The sequence below is a fragment of the Saccostrea echinata genome, unplaced genomic scaffold (assembly GCF_033153115.1).
Source record: "Saccostrea echinata isolate AGI-Se365-2 ecotype Australia unplaced genomic scaffold, CSIRO_AGI_Sech_v1 ptg000030l, whole genome shotgun sequence".
In the NCBI taxonomy this organism is placed as follows: Eukaryota; Metazoa; Mollusca; class Bivalvia; order Ostreida; family Ostreidae; genus Saccostrea; species Saccostrea echinata.
This window is the reverse complement of record NW_026889779.1, coordinates 15931862-15954539: the sequence shown is the minus strand read 5'-3', so window position 1 is coordinate 15954539 and position 22678 is coordinate 15931862. Positions and strand designations below refer to the sequence as shown.

Genomic DNA, 22678 nt, shown 5'->3' with positions numbered 1-22678 from the left:
GCATGCTCAAAAGAATACAAATTAAGTCATATTTTATAACCATCAAGAAAATACAATTTTGGAATATGCAGGTAAGAACATCACAAATGGATTAATTAAGAAGCAAGGATTTCCATGTAGTGTAGATTCAGATTTGTTCAATTCATGGTCCTGACCCTGGGGTTTGACCATAGTGTTTGGTGGAGGTTCAAAATTTGCACAAAATATATAGGAACCCAGGATGTAAGGATAAACTCTTTTGTGTATAGTCTGGTAATCCTAGGGCTTTAACTGTCTTTTTCAGGAATAGAGATGTAAGCAATGTCACCCTTTAGGCCTCTCGTGATTTTGTTTGATTTTTTTTTTAGCCTGTTAGTTAATTTTGAGGCTATTGATTTGCTCAACTGCTCTGTTGGGGAATATATCACTTTTCCATGTTATTAAAAAAACAAATTTATTTTGGAGTACATCAAAGAATATTACACCTAAAAAATAATGGCATTTTTAGTATTATTACAACTATTGAAGATGGAGAAAGAAATTAGTTTTTTTTATGTCAGTATCAATATGCTTTTCCTTGGGAAAAAATAAGAGTATTGATCTATTTCAATTTGATATGCATGAGATCAGAGCTGGATAAAGCAGATTTGCAATGAAGGAGATTCTTCAACCATCTTCTGAATCATACATGTCAACCATTTCTTGTATTGACCCTTTGTTCTAATTGCTTGTTTGCTTTTAGTTTCTATCATCTAGAATAAGGGTTTTAATTGCTTACAATACTCTTCAGAATATTTGGATAAAAGTTGAAAATTTATAACATTAAAAATTTATAACATTGAAACGAAGAGAATCCTTGCATTTCTTTCTCATAATTTCATTCCAGTAAATGAATTCCTGTTCACAATGATCATCTTAGTGTGAAATAAGAAGGTACAGGCATTCATTTTTTTTAATGCTCCATCATGTATATTGCAGAGAATACAATGTTAGTGCTGTCTGTCTTCCATCCTTCTGTCTTTCTTTATTTGTTCCCTTTTATGGTCAGCACAGTTTTTGAAGAATTTTCTTCAAAAGATTTTCATTTCATTTTCATTTCATCAAATATATTTTTGGGGGTGGGGGTGGGGGCAAGGGTAACTCGAAAATCACGAGTGTTCCTCATATCCAGATAAATGCATTCAAACTATGCCAGACTTCTTAATGTTGCCTTGACAATGACTTTTTCACATTTATTTATTTTGAATTTTGCTATTCAAATTACTGAATATTGTAAAGGATTACTGAGCCAAATCTCAGTGGAATGCTTTGTGATGCTAAAAAATCTCACCTTGACCTTAAAATCACTTGACCTTGCATTTGTCCTGAAGTGCAGTAACAACTTGTTTCAAATATATGTAACATATAAATTTCTTATGGAGAGAGTTATAATTTCATTCATGCTAGCCTTTTCTGACTTTGACTTATATTGTGATCTCTAAAAGTACATGAACAATGGTATTTAAAATTGATTTCTTAGAATTCCGAGATTCAAAATTAATTGCCTCAAATGGGTGTGACATTGTTAACTTTCTACAAAACCTTGACTTTTTAATATGAAATGCCTAAAATGCTGTTCTTAATTTGTTCAGTAATTTTTGCCTCATGGGTGGACTAGACTGAGGCTTTTAGGATTCCACATAAGATTTGGATGTTTCAGTGAATACTTGCTATCCTTAGTCACTTTAGGTGAGAAGAGGAATCTATGGCTTGTCCTCCTCTGCACGTTCCCAACAAAGGTCAGTTTTCGGTGCTTGCTTTGTTGTGTTTGTGTTTTGAGAAACTGGTCATAGCCAAGCAAAAGTATTTGAAATCTTTCAAAGGAGATTAATGACATCCAGTTGATTTGACTACAGGTTAAGGCAGATAGGAACGGAAATGAGATTTTTATCAAAGGAATAACAAAGACACATCATTGGCCATACATGTGTGCTGTCCAGTTTTACATTGTAAGGTGTGGGCCTGTTTGGGATTGGCTATTTTTCAGACTCTGTCTCACTGAAGCTATGATACCTGCACGGAATAATTAATGTCTATCGTAAATTGAATGCGGATTAAAAGATGCTTGCATACAGTCATTCAGTTTTGTGGTTATTTATTATTTAATTGTAGAGTGTCTCTTCTGCAATGTACTTTTGATCTTTCTTTGAATTTTGATTGCTTGCTCTACAAATAACCAAAAGGCTTTGATATCATGGACAACATCATGGATTTATTCTTAAAGATTATAGTTTGACAAACTATATAATTTTTTGTTGCAATCTCAATCTAGATTTTTTTTTTATTAATTAATTAATTAATTTAAGAGAAGCAGCAATAAAAAAATCTTGGGGCATTTAACCATGTTATTTGCAAAACAGAAACAAAACAAGATGTGTTTGTGAAACAGTGATGCCCCTATATGGCAGCTTCAGGTGAAGGTTAAGGTTTCTCAATTGCAAGTCATACTCCAAGGTCAAGAGATCCAAAATGTTGTTACCCAAAGAAAGGACTTGTGTTAATGGATATACTTGGTAAATATGAAAGCCCAGGCATCAACCATTCAAAAGTTTTAGTCAAGTTTAATGTTTTCTAAAAGTGGGTCAAACTCCAAGGTAAAGGTCAAAGGGTCAAAATTAATGGTAGCAGGGGAAGACCTTGTCATAAGAAATAAACATGCAAAATACAAAAGCCCTAGCACCAACTGTTCAAAAGCTATGGCAAAGGTGAAAGTTTTTCAAAAGTAAGTCAATCTCCAAGGTCAAAATTGTTGGTATCCAAAGGAAGGTCTTGCAACAAGGACATACCTGTGAAATTTGAAAGCCCTAGTGTTAACTATCAAAAAGTTATGGCCAAGGTTAATGTTTTTTAAAAGTGGGTTAAACTCTAAGGTCAAGGTCAAAAGGTCAAAAATATTTACACCCATGGTCCATGGAAAGGTCTTGTCACTATGAATACACATGTGAAATATGAAAGTCCTAGCACTAACTGTTCCAAAGTTATGTCCAAGGTTAAAGTTGGGTAAATTTTTGCAAAAGTGGGTCAAACTCCAAGGTCAGGGTCAAGAGGTCAAATATGTTGGTATCCAAAGGAAGTTCTTGTCATAAGGAATACACAAGTTAAATATGAGAGCTATAGCTCCAACCAATCAAAAGTTATGGGCAATGTTTAAGTTTTTGTGGACAAACAGACAGACAGACGGACGAACGGACAGGGCAAAGCTTTAAACAACCCCCCCCCCCCAAATCTTCGATTACGGGGGCATAATAAAACTTGATTTAAGTTCAATGTGCTACACGTAAGCAGAACTGTAGTCTGATAAGCAAGAAAGAATGTTGACATATGCTGTTTGATATTATGCTGTACATAATGCAAAAACAGCAAAATTGTGAGAATTATGGCAAGCCACTGGCTCCTAGATCGAGAAGTGTTTAAAGTATTATAATCCTATATAAGCTGGTTTATTCCATCATAAATAACAATGCTAATATTTAATCAGCATACAGAATTCTTCACTGTGCAGTCCAGAGATTAACAATGCAGGGTAATCCAATCAAATCTGTGTACAATTCAAATCATGAAACTGACTTCAATATTGAAAATATAGGGTAAAAAAAGTCTTTGAACCTCAAACAATCAACTGTGCATGTTTAAAAGTATCTTAAAAACATTGAAGGGGGTAAATTTGAAATATTTTAATAGCCCTGGGGGCATTCAAGAAATCAACATTTATGTTTACTTCAAATATTTAAATTTTTGAAGATTTAGTTATACTCTAGGTCAGAGCGGTCAGAGTTGGTCGATGATTAGAGGTAGGTGGGGTAGGTTCAGTCAAATTTATTTAAATGGTAGAGTGGAAGACCAATATAATAGAGATCTTCATTCAATCCCTGAATGCTCCATATGAAAATTAATTTGGTGCTAAAATTTGAACTACCGGTATATTATTGAGTATATAATCCAAAACAGGTCAGTATACAGTGTTGGTAAAGATTGTCAAATTTTATTTAAATTCTATCAAAATGTACACAGATTTTTAATTAAATCAGTACAAAATTTTGAGGTGGAATAGGTGACGTGGCTAAGGCACTGAATCTGTTTGGATATTTGGAAAAACATCTTGGTTCTACACAAGACATACAAACAGGGAATTGGAGTCTGAAGGTGATGTCTCCTTTCACAAAGAGACGTGTCTGCAGGCACTGAAGCTATGTCACAGGGAGACAGTTTCTACTCTGCAGTAGAGCTATATGATTGTGAGGCTGGTTATGCTTCAAATTGTTCATATCTCAGGGCTTTTTCCTGAACATACTCATTAATTTCATGAATTTCTTTGATTAAATCAGGTTTTAGGGATTTATAATCATGTATTAGCTTGTCCTTTTTTACTTTATTTAAAAAAAGAAACTTGAAAAGAACTTAAATTATATGAAATTGAGATGATATTGAAACTTAATTGTTGAACTAGAATGATATAGTAAGTCTAATATCAGTCTGATTAAAACCACCCAGCTTCTCCTTTCACTCGTCCAGATGAGTGAAAGGAGAAGGGGGCTGATTTTAATCAGACTGGTCTAATATATGCTTTTGTTTCTTGGAATATTCAGACTATGACTTCAACAATCTTTGTGTGGTTAGACTGAAAACTTAGCAAACTCATTCTTTTTTAAAATAAATTTTTAATATATTTATCTGTCTTGTGTCTTCCGTAAACTTTTTTTTTTCAATTCCCCTCTGGAACCATCGAACCTATTTCAACCAAAATAGGATCCAAGCATTTATTTATGAAGACCCATGTCCTCTTTCTAGAGCAGACTGAAAATATACCAGGATCATTAAAAATTGTTCTTTAGAACTATTAGGGGCTGAAATGACAAAACTTGCTAGGATCATTTTTAAGAATCTTCTTCAGAACTATATAATAGGGGCTGAAATGACAAAACTTGCCGGGATCATTAAAATTAATCTTCTTCAGAACTATATAATAGGGGCTGAAATGACAAAACTTGCAAGGATCATTTAAAAATCTTCTTCAGAGCTAATTGGGCTGATGTGCAAGTTCCTTAATTATCTAGTGTAACTTCAAATTGTTCAAATCATGGCCCCAATTAAGGATTGGTTGGGCCAGGCTAAAATAGAGGATCAAAGTTCTAGGAACATATATAGGGAAAAATACTTTTTATACAAATCCTGAGGGTTGTTTAGTTTCTACATAAATTACAATGATTGCAGGGAGTCATTTTTGGCATTGCAAAAATTTTTCATGGATGTCATTATTTGTCTTTTAGTTATTTTGTATTTAGGATACAAATGTGCAGAAATTCTGATTTTCCTTTATTGGAATTATTTCTTAGCAAATTAGAGCAATTTTGCTCAAAATTGTACACTTTTACAATACTCAGTTCTAATACACTAATGATTATTCAGATGCAAGTACTAATTACAAAAGCATTGTAAGTACGGAAGGGGAGTAAATATTGAAAAATGAGTTTAAAAATTGTATTTTAAAAAAAATCTCTGAGGTGTATACTTTAAAGAAGATGAGTCCTTTGTTTTGTTTACTTGTTTTTTCATTAGTTGTATTCTTTTTCTAGGTCATGTTCACTGTACTGGGGTAAAGATAAGAGTTTATATTAATTATCTGATTTATTTGGCTTTGTTTATTTAAAAAAAAATTGGTGTCTTTCTAACTTGTTACAAATTTTCCTATGTTTCCCCTTGTCATGCCCCATAGCTGAATATAGGACAGCAATTCAACCCAGTGAGCATGCTAGACTGGATCAGATCAATGCTCTGGCTCTATGATGTAATAAGCAGGGGTCATCTGGCGGTCAGGCTAGGGCAGATGACCTTCAAAATCCATACACTGTGACCAACTTCTAAACATCCCACTTGGTTAACTTTGTCAAGTGTCGGTAGTTTATATTTCTTTTCACAAAACAAGGAAGATTTATTTTTCCTTGAAAAAAGAATTGTGATATTTCTTAAACTAATTTTTTTCTAGGATTTTATCATACAGGGCCTTTATGTACTAGTAGTGCATCAATTATTTACTTTTCTTGAGGTGGATTTAACTTGCAATCATTCTGCAGGATTTGCTGTATTTAACATGTTGACAAAGAGATGATGACAGCGCCAACATAGGTAATTTTGTGTCATGTTAATTTCGATCTATTTCAGGATAGTTCGTTGACTGCATATAGAAAAGTACATTACAGTCATCTGCACTGTACATGTAGCTTATTAAATGGAACATTATTATGCTACTGAGTATAAGAGTTATATATTTTGTATTTTTTTAATTAAAAATACATTGCATTAGTGGTTTTTTTTTTTTTTTTTTGTATAAAAGCTTATGCTGGTTTTTATTTTTATTTACTTTATTATGACAAACAAAATAATATAAAAATTCTGACATATAAGCTCTTCATTACATGCATTAAAATTTGACATATTGCTCTTTGTTGCAATTGGATGTAAGTTTAGGTGTTTTTTTTTAATTCTTTTTTTCGCAGCATTTTTCATACAAATATTCTTAGTGCTCCCTCAGAAACATTAGGTAAAGGCATTTAATTAACTAAAAGCAATGAGCGAAATACAGTCTGTATTTCCTCTCTGTATTGCAAGAAGAAAGTATAAACATGTGTGAAAAATATTTACTGTGAAAGCTAACAAGATATTTTCGCAGTAAATCTATTTCAAGTGTGGAGGAGGAGGATGCTGTAGATTTCAGGTCATAACTCCCTTGCAATCACATTGACATTTTGACTCATTGCATCTTGACCAGAAAAGTCAGCCACTGGAAAATAGGAAAAACATTTGAATCTTCCTGGCTGCAGTCCATCTTTCCGAACAGGAAATAAAAGCTACATTGTCCTTGAAAGTATCATGCAGTTGGCCAGTTGTTTACGCCATTGCTATTATCTGTAATGTTATAACAGGGTATTTAGAATATATATTTAGTTCTTTTCAGTTTGCATTAGCTGTCCTTGAACTGGTATTTGTGATCTTGGACTATTATTTATTTATCTATATCTGATCAATTTGGATGTTTTTTCTGAATCATATTACATTTTTTTCTTAATAAAAAGTGAAACCACCCTGTATTAAACTGGTATTTTCTGTGTCATTTTGAGTGAATTATCACTCCTCTAAAAGCTGAAATTAAAAGATTAATCTCTTTAATTCATTGTTTTGCTTTTATTGCCATTTAAGATGGGCTGATATTAAACCAAATAAATTATGCATCTTAATGCTTCAGGGGTGTATTTTATATTCTCTCTTGGTTTTGTGTAGTTATATTTCTGAAGCATTTATGATATTAGTATATCTCTATGGCAACTTTAATGAAATGATTATATATCACACATGGTCATTGCTGGCTCTATATTTTTTTTTCTGACCTTGAATCATGTCAGCATGTGTTAATATTGATTTAATTTGTCTCTGACTTGGTAGTTAGGATTATGACAAATAGACAGAATCAGTGTATAATCATCCGTTTGTTTTTTTTTAACGGTGCTTATCTTTTCTGATTGTTCATGTCATTGTCTACACTGTGTCCAACAAATTTATATTGTCAAAATTTGACAAGGACATACTATTGATTGCATTGTTAGGAAAAAAAATGGAGTTCTAATTCATTTTCTAAATCTGATTTGATGGTTTAGCAATTGTGGTAATGGTGGGGACCAATTTACACCCCATGATTTGATTAAATCAGACATAAAAGAGGGCTTGATTGAGTCCTAAACTGCCAGACAAGGAAATAGTTTATTGGAAGATGATCATTTTGGGTCTAAACATCTGTCTGGAATCCCAGGTTAAAGAAATTAACCTTAGTAAACATGAGGGAAAAAAAACCTATAGAAGAGAAAAGAAAGAATGCAACCAAAATTAGAATATATTCAACATTTTAGAGAGTTTTATGAATAACGCTCTGACTTGGATTTATAAGTCTATTAATGAATTTATGGAAAATTATGAAAGCTACTGGAGAAATTACTCTTTCTTACTGGAAGACTGTATTATAAATGTAATTAATGATTAAATATATAGTTATCTGATGTTTGTTTTCTAATAAAATCTGAGACATGTGCTTTTCTAATAAGTCATCACTTAATCTGGAGTAATTTTCAGGTCACTTAATTGAGTCACTCAGGTGACCTTTTGCAATCTGTTTTTAGTGTGTTATCCATTTGTCATAACTAAAACATCTTTAACTTCTTTTCTGGAATAGCAGAACCAGTTTCAACCAATTATGGGATATGATATCTTAGAGTAAACCTGGGGATCTGAGTTTCCATGGTCCTTGCCTCACTTGGGTTGGAGAGAAGACCAAAAACCATCAAAATTTTTGCCGTCTTCAAAAATTTCCTTTACTCTTGGCCAAACTAATTATAAAAAGTACTCAACTTTTTACCAAAACTGTGAAATTTATGGTCCCCTGGGTACAATGGTTCAGGCCTTAGAGTGGGACATAGTTGGTCATACTGTAGACTTCTTTTGATGTGGAATTTATTTACGTTACAGAGTGAAGAGAAATTGCGATTCCGCAGTATTGTATTCACCCTGGAAAAAGTACATGTACAGTATATTGAAAATACATTACATCAAAAGTTTTCTTCTCACTCATGGGCATTTAACAGACAAACCATTCCCATGATTGAATAAACATTTAGCCTTCTACCAAAATTGTAAAATTCATGGCTCTGGCCATATTAAGTGTGCCATATAGTGGGCAAACTGATGAGAGGATTAAAATGAGTTTTTAAACCTTTACTAAAATTGTAAAATTCATGACTGCTGTCCCTTTAGTCCATTGCTCAGGCCAAAGGATGAGGCATAATTGGTCATACACTAAAACTCGTTTAGTATGGACACGGATATAGTGAATTCACGGATATAGCAAAGTTTTTGTAATCCCCGGCAAAATTCTTAACAATTCCTTGTAAAATTTTATGGATATATCAAACTCAGAAATAGCGAATTTACGGTTATAGTGAATTGATTTTGTGTCCCCTAGAAGTTAAAAATATGAACAAATTTTACATCTTTTACAGCGAATTTTCAAAGATCTACATTTTAAAAATATTGAACTGACATTTATTTTGTATGTATTTATATTTGAAACTCAATTCATCCAAAAACTATTGAACTCCAAGGTCAATTTTGTATTTTATACTTCCTAAATATATTTGGTAGTCATACTTGAATGAAAAAAATCTATATTGCAAATCTGCTATGTATACTTTTCAGAATTTGTTATACGGATATAATGAATTACAGATATCTATGTATACTTTTCAGAATTTGTTATACGGATATAATGAATTACAGATATAGCTAAGTAAATTTGCTATTACCAAGTTTTACTGTAAATTGAAAATACATTACACCTCTGGAAATAAATCTTCATTACTCATAGACGTCTTGCAGGCAAAGTGTTTGAATGATTGTAATTTTTGCCTTCTTCCAAAAATTTTCATATTCACTACCCTCTTTCTCATGATTGACAGGCCCCAGGGTGGGGCGTTTATAATGAATTATAATAAATGTAATGAGGAGTTAACCTGAGAAACTTATGATACTCAGGTGACTGTTCAGGCCCCATTGGGCCTCTCGGTATTTGAAAGAATGATTTGAATCATCCTCTGACATATTTAGGTCAGGATTATGTAAGTACCATTTTGAGACATTAATTGTGAACGAAAATGTCACTATAATAAAAAGAAATTGCAATAGTTTTGCAAGAAGTAAAATTCAAAGGTACTTTTGAGTCTCTTAGCAGTCCAATGATCATATTATGGTAGCTCGGACTTTGAGGTTAATGGATCCTAGCAGTACATTTTATAATTACCATATTATGTACCATGGACTTGAAATAATTGTCATAATTACCTCACAGTATTTGTTTAGTTAATTAAAATATTTAGCTGACCTGGATGAAGTTGAGATGAGCTAATGCTAAACTAGCAGGTCCATTCCTTAGTAACTCCAGGTCTTATCCAGACCTAACTTGCATGGATGCTTTACCTAGGTAACAATGCTGCCTGCTTTGGAATTGGATGCTGTATCTGACCTATATTTGCTGGATGAATGACCAGGTTAAAGTTTATAGAGTAGGTGCATTCAATCTCAACCTTGACCAAACTTGAATGAATGATGTATTTAAGATGCAGCACCACCAAACTTGTTTTGGATGTTGCAACTAATCTTCATATATATACGAGGGGTTATCAAAAAGTTCGTGGACTGACGCGATAAAATTAATAATATGTAGTCTTTGCTTACAAAATTTATGCGGAACATAAAACAACAGAAGTTTAAGAAATGTTGAAAATTTTAGCTTGATACGTTGATAATTTGCCAAATTATTCTAAAATTAAAAAGACTTTATGTGATCACCCGGCGCTGTCGCCGTTTAGTGTCATGACGTCCACTTAACGTCATTGTTTCTTAATGTCCGCTCTCTCTACCTCATACAATTATCTTGATGAGATTACCTGGAGTTAAGTATGGACTTAAACCCGTCTTATTTATATGAATTTATAATGTCATGAGCAGCTGTTTTCAATGCATATAATTTTGTAAATGGATCTTTATATGGGGAAAGATCCTCACCTGATTATGCCAGAATACTTAGCTTGTTGGAGTTCAATTTCTACCACACATGATCAATGTCACTTTTCGATGTGACTGACTTTTGACACCCTGACTACAAATCGACACTAACTGTGCATATTTCATCTCTCTGAATCTTTTTGGGCATTAAAAACAAGTACTCTGGATGCATTTTATTTTTCTGTAGCCAGTTTAAACATTCCTTAGGTCAATACCAGCTTTTCCAGGAGCGAAACTCTATAGAGTATTTGAAAAAGAAACCCCTCCCCCTTTTTGACGTTATTTTCAAGCCCATAATTGTTTGGACACTCCATATAAAATTTACGATAAAATTTCATAGAAATTACAGAATGGGGTAAAAATTGCAAATTTTACTGAACAAATGTGTCGTACCACATGCCTGAATTAACGAGATTTTTTGATGACAAATACTCATATCTAAAGAGTTTTTCTCAGTTACACTCAGGTAGAAAAAAACGTCATATTAGAGGTTGCGCCGCCTGGACATACCTTTGCTTACAAAAACACTAACAATTTATTAAAAAATAAAAATTATGATTTATGGTTTATTCTGTAGATAGAAAAGATGATGCTAACTAAATGTGTAAAAATTCATTGATGTACCTAAAGCGGTTTTAATTTTATGATGCTAGTCCACGAACTTTTTGATAACCCCTCGTATATATATTCTTGATAGGTGGTGAAATTTAAGTTTTTTTCAGATTAGGTCTGTTCCTTAGTTACTGGTTCCATTGGACTTGCATGGATAATGCATCTAAAGTTGCATACAAAGTGTCTTGCTTATGATGCTACAATTGATGTGTAGTTTTGGTTGATTAACGAAAGACCTATAATGAACTAAATGTAACTTACGAATCTTACTAAATATTCAGTGATAAACATTTGTTAAAATGAGCTTTATAATTTTTGATAACCTATTTTATGTATTCAACCAGTCTTTAAAACTAGTCTGAGAATGACATGAGCTTTGATCTAAATATATAAGTTTAAAAATGCAAAGAAAATTTAAATCGAACAGATGAATATTCAGAAGTTAACAGTATAAAATGCTAATTAGGATATTTCATATCAATCTCATGTAACAAATGACCAACCATGCAGAAACAATTTAAACAAGTATGTGGTAAACATGATTGATAGGGTTTTTGTTAACTCACATGGTCATCTATAAAAATCGAAATTTTTTTCATCTTATTTGGGAAAAAAAGTACAATAGGTACCAGGGTCTCCAGCATAAATGATCCTTTACAGGGATGATCTTAGTCAAATACTCCATTTAGATGAAATAAGATAGGAATAATTTATATTAGATTAATGCTAGAACCTTTCAGTTGAGGGTATTGATCTGACAGTACAAAATTAGTTTTAAATTGATGAAAATTTCGCATATATATGAAAGCGTATTTACATTTACTTTTTAATGATTTCAATTTAATATATCTAAGTAAGTGGATTTTTCATGCTTTGTAAGTGCGAACCCATTAATTGTTTGGTTTTAATCACATATATAGCAATTAATTGTAATTACTGTTGGGGACATTAGGCAGAGAAGGGGGGGGGGGGGTGAGAGAAAGAAGAAAATAGTATGTGTTATAAATTTCAATACAAAAAAAATAGGCCATTTTCAGGTTATAAACAGTTTTAATATTATTAGTTCATTTCTCATATAGCATTTCATGCAAGAGATACCTTAATAAATCATTTATCATAAAATGTTCTGCATTTGATGTTCATAAGTGACAATTAATTAATATTCATATTGATTTGTTTAGGAATTCTGACTTAACTCTTAATATTGTATGAAAGTACCGGTAATGGTAATGCAACAAAAACTCTCTGTTTTTAGCATGATGCATGGGAATGATGTCGCAAGGTGGTTTTAAGCATTGGACTGTCCAAGAAGACACTGTCAGTGACCTTTTGGGTCATATTTAGTGTGTTGCACTCTGTAATTTGGTTTAATTTTATTAATATGTATGTCAGTTATGTTGGCAACATGAAAACCAAGATATATGTCTTTCTTTGTCTTCACTGACCATGTAATAACTTATATGCCATATCTTATTTTTTCATTGACCTACTGAACATATTAAAGAACATTACAAGTATATTATAATAGTTACACATTAGTTTTAACATTTTCATATTCAACAGACATGAAAGCATTGTTATACACTTGTCTCATTAACCCATTAATGTCATCAGTCAATTAGCATTTTTTGTCTTCGTTTACTTAATTTGGAATGGGTTGAAAAGTTTAAGGCTAAAGATGCAGTGAAGCACAAAAAAAAAATTCAACATACTTCTCTGTTTAAATAAATAGATAAGATGAAAAAGGAGTTCAAGACAATAAGAACACTGTGTGGATGTCATATTATACCAGTTCTGTATAACAGATTACAGATGACATGATTTAAACTAACTTTCATTTGCAAGAAAAAATTAGATGAAAGTTTTTGAGTTTTGTGACCATTCTTTAATTGCTAATATTTTGCTTTGCAAACCATATATTCCTCAGTTCGAAAATAAAAGTCGTGGATGGTTTCTGAATGAGAAATCCCAAATAAGAGTTGTCACAAATTACAGTTGATTTACAGTAATTGTCATTAATATGCTCTGTTTATTAAACCAGTCAGTGCTATTGAAAGTCCTGCACAAAAATAAATTTTAATTTCATATTTTTCATTTTGTCTTTGAAAAAAGAAAAACTTTTTTAATTTAAGCAAATTAGAATGTATGGTTTTGAGATCACATTTGGTTTAGGGTGGGAGTTTGAAATATTAAGTCATTATTCAGACCGAAGAAATGACAATTGCATTTCCTTAAGGACATACGCAACATAGTTTTGAATTTTATTTAATTATTCCCTGTAAAATTTAATGCTCCAATATATGAAGGACCTAATTTGTGTGATTTTATGATGCCAGGTAATGCTGCACCTCTCTTCTGAATCAAATTTTGAGAAGATACCAGTTAAAACTATATATTTGTTAATTTTTCTTTTGAAAAAAAAAAACCACAAGGATTTTCATCATTTGATATCTGCTCAAAAGACCTGGTAATGTACGTTAATTTTTTGTCTAAGAACATCTTATGGCACTATGATTTTAAACCAAGAATATCAGGGAAAACTATCAGTGGGAAGGGAACGTTGTAAAGTACATGTACGTTGAGTACGACCTAAATTTGTTCATTAAATTCTTCTTATTTGTAATATCATTGTCAAAAGAATCTGAGAATTAGCACTTATTTGTTCTGATATTCTGACCTCAAAACTTTGGACTTTATGCTTTAGCAGGTCTGGACGATTTCCAAATATGGAAGTCAAGAACGATAACCGGGAATTGCTATAAATACACAGAATAAACAAGGTGCTAATCCTTCTGACCAATCAAATAGCTGCGTTTAGAAAAACCCATGAGAAAATAAATATAACACGTGGTTTTAAAGTTTTTTGCTCAAAAGATTTTTTTAGAACAAACTTTTTGTAAATTTTATGCTTATTTAGGAATGATATAGTATATATGAAAATTCTACCGTGAACAAACACGACTTGAAAGCTTAGAACAAATTCTAAGTGGGATTAAAAATCTGTCACTACCAGATAGAAACCCCAAAAGTTTAACTTGTGTTAAGAAATTTGATATAAATACGGCAGATTTTCAGTTTTTAGAGCCTAACTTGAAAATGTTTTCGTATGGAATATAACAGTATTAATTATTTCCTGAGTGTTTATTACATTGTACAAAATCGTCCATGCAGTTTCTGGTATGCGAGGTAAGATATGGTGATAAAAAGAATTCATGTACATTCCCTTTTCTCCATGTTTTTCACCTTTCCTTATGTCCATTTAAATGTATATAACATGGTATTCGGCTCTCACGAAACCTGTGTTATTTTAAAACTACATGTAGTCTATACGATGAATACAGTCCTGTGTGCAGTAGATCTAGATACGCATGGAAACTACGCGTTATTGATGGCTAAGCAAAATTATATTTACCAACATAGAGTAAGTTCTGGTAAATTTTATAATTGTACTTGATAATAGCTTGACGAGGTGATCTATTCCTCCATAAACGATCGCATTGTTATATACACTATCATTTTTTTCTTTAACTGAGATGAAAATGTCAATTTTGTTCATGGTAAATATGTGGGGAATACCTTATTCTTCCAAACTTTTCATCTTAATTCTAAAGATTTTTTGTCAAAAAAATCTTTTTGAGGAAAAAAACAAAAGCACGTGTTCTCTTTTGTTCCTTTGAAATACGTTTTGGGGTGTGTAAAAATGCTGTTGTCTGATTGGGCAGAAAAATATTTACGTGTATATGATGTATATTTATAGCAACTTTCAGTTAGCGTTCCTGACTTCCATATTTGGAAATCGTCCAGACCTGTTTAGGTACTGGCACATTTAAGTGAAGGATAATTCCTGACAGGCTTCTCTTGAACTTCATCATTCACCCAAAATATATGAGTAAATGTCACTCTTGTAGACTTAAAGTGTTGTATAATATGATAAAGATTAAATCTGATAATAACTGCAGCAGCTATAGATATTTACTTTAATCAGCAAATTATCACACATGGAAATTGGTGCAGGTGCACTGCAGCAAAGATTAGCAGCAAAATTATGATATACTGTGGAATCATTTAAATTCGTGGGGGTCAGTATTCGTGGGCAAGTAAAATTTTATTGGTTTGTGTGGATGTAATTTGTGGGCAGCTTGTTTATTTGGTAGATTTAATTAATCAGTATGTTGACAAAAAAATTGTTCGTGGGGATGTAAATTTGTGGGTAAGGGTTACCCACGAAATCCACGAACATTGATCCCCCACGAACAATGATGATTCCACAGTAAAGAAAAATATCTTTTTCAATTTCATAGATTTATAATCAAGTAGTTTTTTGTTGTTTTATTTTTTTATATTATTATTTTTTTCCACTAGCCAGGTTCAGATATTAACTTGTTCATGCTTCTGTCTGAATCGGAGGTCATTAGAATTCTTTTTAAAGTCAAATAATTTTGATTTATGTGTGACATTGGTCAAATGTTGGAGGAAAACACACACACACCTGCACAGAGATGCAAAAAAAAATAATCAAACCAACACCAAAGCTCCTTGTTGCAGACCAATACAAAAGCTGAAAATGATGCTTTGTCTGGGGCCATCCAGACAACCTGCACCAATAATAGGCTGTCTGGCATTAAATTCTCCAATTTTTAAGTGGTCTGGACAGAGGAATTTCTATTGACAGGTCAGTTTGACCTTATCAGGCTGGTCAGACTTTATTTGTGTACTCTGTAATCTACCCGAGTTCAGTCAGTAATAAAGGCCTCTCCACCCAATGGTTGGGACTTGGAGAATAATAGGTCCTCAACAAAAAAATCCAATAAAGTTCCAACTTTTATCAGAAGAAACAAATTAAAATCATTCTAGGTTAGCATAACTATCATTGATAATTATCAGTAAAACTGATCCAGGGTAACATTAGTAACATGTACTTTTGAGAGTCTATATTGCAATATTCTCTTTACTCTTGGTTTTTCTGCCATCATCATTAACAAAGTACATGTAACAAATGAAAGACATGGCATTTGCATAATTCCTCCACATGCAGGGGTATAAACACATCGAGTGCTTATAGCTAGCATCTTCCAGAGAGATATCCCTTGTTCATATTCCACACAAACACAAGGGAGAGGAGGTTATTCATTTCTCATTTGTCATATTATTAGTCAGTAAAATATGACACAGAATGATACGGATCAATACAGTGTACGTGTTATTTTTTCAGCAGCCTTGGACTTCCAGTATGCTATTTGTGTGATACACTTGAAATACAAAGTAGAATAAATGAATGTACTGTTCAATAGATTTGTCTCTGATATTGATAAGTCTTCATGTTAGGAGCTTTGAGGAGCATTGAAAACAGAGAGAAAAATTAATCAATGTGTACTCTAACTGGACAGGTATTTAATTAAAAAAAATCTGACTGTAATAAGGTGCTGAGTGTTCTATTTTTGCAGATTTATAGACTGTTTATTTAGACCAGGAATGTTATCAACATGTTCAAACAGGAGGTGGTCAACAACCTAGAATGACCTATCCTACTTTATTTCAAGAGCACTGTTAAATATGAGCCTATCAAAAGCAGTTGATTTCATGTGTTAGGGCTATGTTTAATCATTTCTGAGGCATCCAAAGGGAGCATTGTTTGAGATGATTGTTGAATCAAGAAGTTGCTTGGGCAATAAAGTTTTATGACTATTCTAATTTACTGTTACACAAATGTTATTCAGCACATTCCATGAAACATCATTATAATTTATTATTCATATTAAAGCCTTTCTTGGAAAAAAAAGTAATTTTTTTATAGGCTTTTGTTTTACAAAAATGCTTTAATGTATATTATAGAAAGGCTTTTCATTTTTTTAGTCAGAATATTTTTATTTTAAATACAAGTGAAAGCCAAATTCCCTATAGCCCCACATGCTCAGAAAGGAAACAGTTCATCCAGTTTTGGAATATCAGGCGATGGGTTTCTCAGAACTCATTATAAATTTGTATCATGAAGTTTGTCTGTATAGACTATAAATAACTCTCTTAGTTCTTAAATTTCTAAAGATCTGATATCTTCATTTTATTTTACATAAAGGGTAAATGTTTAAAGAATAATCCTGAGTATCATGATCAAATTGTTCAATGTAATATGTATACTGTTACATAACATATGTGTGTCTGAAAGACAGGTGCTTGGTTGTTGTTTTTTCTTGTCCTTACTATTAAACCTTACCCAATCTACATGAATCAGATATCAGTACTGTCTGCTTTTCCTTTTTTTTTCACTTACGAATGAAAAAAAAGTTGGAAGATCTGCATCTGGTAGGATACATCAGTGCATTTGTTTCATGTGTACCATGTGGAAGAATTACTTTAAATAAATACTATTTCTGGACTTTGTAATCTCTCTCTCTCTCTCTGATGAGGTTCTTTTTAATTTAAGGGCTAACTTTGCTTGTAAGTCATTTCATTTAACTTTCAAAATATGCACTGATTGGAATTGCAAGCGTTTAACAATTCATTTTGATTAACATTATGAAATAAAGGAAAGGATTTTTTCAGTGCACATTTAGATTATTATGTAATGAAGGAAAAAAAGGTTGCAACACAAAAGCTCTGTTAGATGGCCATGGCTAGTCATATGGCTGTTTAGCAGTCACTATTATAAAAACTATTAGCTTTTGTTGAATAATCAGTTTTCATTTTGGAAATGTTACAACTCTGTTACTTAAATCCTGAAGAGTGGCAAAAAGCATTTGAACCATTGGAATCAAATGTAAGCCAGATTGTCTCTAAAATGTTTTCAGGCACGGAATTAATCCTTTTTATTATGTATAATATTACCAGGTAATCCAAACTAGTCTTGCGATCTTTTATATAAGCCATCCAAGTAGACATTACTTTCTGGTGTCATATAACTTAGTGACCCTGGGCTATTTTATTGTGACCAGATCCTTGTTTTTCATGGTCGGCTAAATTCTGTTAAACAACTTTATGCCTGACACTAGCACATTACATTGTAAGTCACATTTTTTCCATACAGTTGTGTCCTTTTGTGTGTGGGGTTTTCTTTATGTTTGGATTATTTTACCTGCAATAATACACATGGCACTTAAAACATTCCAACAAGGAGCTGTTGTCAAAATTTCCAAGGCTTAGTAAAACAAGAAAGTGCAGAGTACCTTTGTTAATAAACAGGTACTCTTTGATCTTAAAAGGGAAGATACTTGACTATAAGGTTTGAATTTTTTTAAAAATTTTCTGCAATTAGTTCTAGTATTGATTGTCAAAAGTACTATCACATTTTTAATATTATAGTGATTTGGCAAGCCATATCTGTATTTTTTAGTACTTCAAGAAATTTGAAGGATATTTGTTGCATAAATGTACTTGATCTGTATTACTAGTTTTATCTCTGTCATCTGTTCACCTGCATTACCCTTTGTGTGATGGCTATTTTAGAACAACTAATATAATTAATAATAGTACAGGGGAAGCTCATACATTATATATTATCTGTCTGGATATATTAACAAACAGGAATAATATCCTCAAAAATGCTTAATTTTAAAACTTTTTTTATTCACCTGACCTGAAAGCTCAATTGAGCTTTCTTGATCACTTGTTCTCCAGTGTCCAGCTGTCTGTCTGTCAGTTCATCTGCAACCTTTTTCACATTTTTGACTTCTTCTCAATAACCAATGGGCCATATTAACTAAAGTTGGCACAAAGCATTATTGGATAAAGGACAAATGAAAGACCAAGCTCCCTTTAAAGGGGAGATAATCAAGAAAAAGTAAAAATAGGTTGGGTTGTTAAAAATCTTTTCTGAGGAACCACTGGGCTTATAAAGGTGAAACCTAAGTGGAAGCTAGCTTTCTGAGGTAGTGTAGATTCTAAATTCTGTTTTTGCTGTGATTTTTGTCATCAGATATCTACTGCATAATGATAGTTTAATATTGTAAATATTCTAGTTCTTTTAAGTCCTTGAAGGACATTCGTTTTAAAAGCAATCTCATTAGCGGCTTATCATGATTAATGTATTAATTAATCCCCTTTAATCAGAATTAACATATTGTTATCACCAGATGGCAACTTCTAGGATGGTGTGACTTTTCTGAAATGTCAGTCACGAATACATGGATAGTTTTTGAAGAGAAATATCTATGTATTTATGAAAGTGCGAATGACATTTGTTAGCTTATGACACAAGTTAACACATTATTTGAAATTGTATGACGAGTATGAACTGCTCTTCATCAGGTACCTGATATACTTGCAAAATAAGTTGATTGTATTTTAGGTCACCTGAGTGACTCGGATGAATCCTGACCTATTGTTATCTTTTTTATGTCCATCATTCTGATTAACATTTGAACATTTTCTGCTTATTTTCTGGAACTGCTGAACCAATTTCAACCAATTTTATGTAGCATCTATGGGTGAGGGTAAACAAAAATTATGAATTTCATGGTCCCTCCCCCCAGCCCTAAGGTGTGGGGGTTAAAACCATCAAAATTGATGCAATCTTTAAAAAAATTCTTCTATACTCGTGGTCATTGAAGCATTCAAACTGTTGACATGATTTTGATAAGCATTGAACCCTCTGCCAAAATATTGAAATTCATGGCCCCAGGGTCAGGGGTTCTGGTGTTTGAGCAGGGCTCTATATTGGTCATATAGTGAAAATTAATAAATTCTTTAAAAAATCTTCTCCTCTCCCCCAGTATATTTAGCAGACAAATTATGTCTGTTTGTTGTTTAACGTCCTTCTTGAGAATTTTTCACTCTTATGTAGACGCCACCACTTGTCGGTGGAGAACTGCAAATTTTTTACCTATACTCGTCACTCAGGGCCATTGAGCAGTGAGGGATCTTTTTTGTGCCAGCACCTACTGCAACACAAGACCTCGGTTTATACGGTCTCATCCAAAGGACCGGTCTCAATGTCCCACAGTGGGATTCGAACCTGCGACGTAAGGATCAACTCCAGGACTCTAGAGCAAACGCTCTAACCACTGCGACAGCAGACAAATTAAGTGCATAGATAAAAGCAAGGGGGACTCTTCCAAAAGTTTTTAATTCATGGCCCCTGGATAAGGGGTTCTGGAGTTACACGGGGCCATGCAGTGGAAATGCATTAATTCTTTGAAGATCTTATTCTCTGCTCCGGTGCAATTAGCAGACAAACTAAGTGCATTGGTACAATGAGCAAGGATGCCAGCTCTTCCAAAATTGTGAAATTCATGACCCCATATTAAGAGGGTCTGGAGTTTGGTGAGGCTCTATTGGTCATAAAATAAGTACATAGTAATCATGGTAATGATGAGCAAGAGTGATTTTTCCAAAATTATGAAATTCATGGTACCAATGGGGCAGTTGTTCTGGACTAAGAGCTAGGACTCATTGATCATATAAAGAAAATGCATTAAGTCTTTGAACTTCTCTTCTCCTGGTATTAAACAGACAAATTAAGTGCATGGTTATGATGAGCAAGGGTGTCTCTTCTAAATTTGTGAAATTCATGGACAGGGATTCTGGAGTAAATGGGCTGAGGACAGTATTGAATATATAAAGAAAATGCATTAATTTGAATCGTCTTCTCTGCTCTTGAGTATTTAGCAGAGAATCTAAGTGCATTGTTATACAATTAGAAAGAACACTTCTTCCAAAAATTGTGAAATTCTTGACCTCTGGGACAGGGGTTCTGGAGTTAGGGTGGGGTTCTTTTATGATCATGTATGGGAATATTTACTCTGCTTTAAGAGAAGTTATTCCCATTTTTTATTAATAAATTAATAAATCTAAATAATGTAATTGATGGGTAAATTGAATAAAAAATTGTACAAGAATTTTTAATATATAATAAATGAAGTACTTTCATAGTTTTTAGTAGTCAGGTAGACTTGTAAATGATAGGTGAATAAAAATGAGACAGAAATACTTTATATACATGTATGTACATTAAATATCATTCAAAGAGCAAGAAAATACTCTATAAATAATGTGAATATAATATACTCAATTATCTGTGAATAATAGTCTGGTAAAACACTTTTGTCTTGTTAGGTTTGGTGTAGACAGCACTAACATATAATACAGGCAGGTTTAGATTATCACACTTAAACTATGATAATCCCCCTGATCATCCTTTCACACTTAAGCTATGAAAATTTCCCTGATCATGCTTTTTAGCTCTACTGGTCAGAGACCAGAAGAGCTTATGCAATAGTAAGGTGTCCGTCGTCCGTCCGTCTGTCTGTCTGTCTGTCTGTCTGTCTGTCTGTCTGTCCGTCTGTCTGTAAACAATTTTTCAAAACGCTACTCCTCCTACAGTTTTGGTCCGATTTCAATATAACTTGGCACACAAGTAGACTACACTAAGATACATAATTTAGTGCATCGGTTTTTGATTTCGATGGACGGTGTTGCCATGGTTACTAAAAATAGAAATTTCTGTGAAATTCCTTTAAAACGCTACTCCTCCTACAGTTTTGGTCCGATTTCAATATAACTTGGCACACAAGTAGACTACACTAAGATACATAATTTAGTGCATCGGTTTTTGATTTCGATGGACGGTGTTGCCATGGTTACTAAAAATAGAAATTTCTGTGAAATTCCTTTAAAACGCTACTCCTCCTACAGTTTTGGTTCAATTTCAATATAACTTGGCACACAAGTAGACTACACTAAGATACATAATTTAGTGCATCGGTTTTTGATTTCGATGGACGGTGTTGCCATGGTTACTAAAAATAGAAATTTCTGTGAAATTCCTTTAAAACGCTACTTCTCCTATAGTTTTGGTCCGATTTCAATATAACTTGGCACACAAGTAGACTACACTAAGATACATAATTTAGTGCATCGGTTTTTGATTTCGATGGACGGTGTTGCCATGGTTACTAAAAATAGAAATTTCTGTGAAATTCCTTTAAAACGCTACTCCTCCTACAGTTTTGGTCTGATTTCAATATAACTTGGCACACAAGTAGACTACACTAAGATACATAATTTAGTGCATCGGTTTTTGATTTCGATGGACGTTGTTGCCATGGTTACTAAAAATAGAAATTTCTGTGAAATTCCTTTAAAACGCTACTCCTCCTACAGTTTTGGTCCGATTTCAATATAACTTGGCACACAAGTAGACTACACTAAGATATATAATTTAGTGCATCGGTTTTTGATTTCGATGGACGGTGTTGCCATGGTTACTAAAAATAGAAATTTCTGTGAAATTCCTTTAAAACGCTACTCCTCCTACAGTTTTGGTCCGATTTCAATATAACTTGGCACACAAGTACACTACACTAAGATGCATAATTTATTGCATCGGTTTTTGAATTCAATGGACGGTGTTGCCATGGTTACTAAAAATAGAAATTTCTGTGAAATTCCTTTAAAACACTACTCCTGCTACAGTTTTAGTCTGCTTCTAATATAATTAGGCATACAAGAAGAC

At 32.8% G+C, this 22678-nt stretch overlaps 1 protein-coding gene across 4 annotated transcripts in view; it reads left to right on the top strand.

The window, feature by feature from the left end:
• LOC133197401 (retinoic acid receptor beta-like) overlaps positions 1-22678 on the top strand; it is a 49496-nt gene that overhangs the window by 2507 nt on the left and 24311 nt on the right. Inside the window, exon 1 of one of the 4 annotated variants that reach the window (XM_061333415.1) lies at positions 6057-6141. The exons of the other annotated variants lie outside the window; for them this stretch is intronic. The gene's annotated coding sequence lies outside the window, so the exon portion shown is untranslated. Of the gene's footprint in view, positions 1-6056; positions 6142-22678 lie in introns of those variants that run through there. 4 annotated transcript variants of the gene reach the window in all.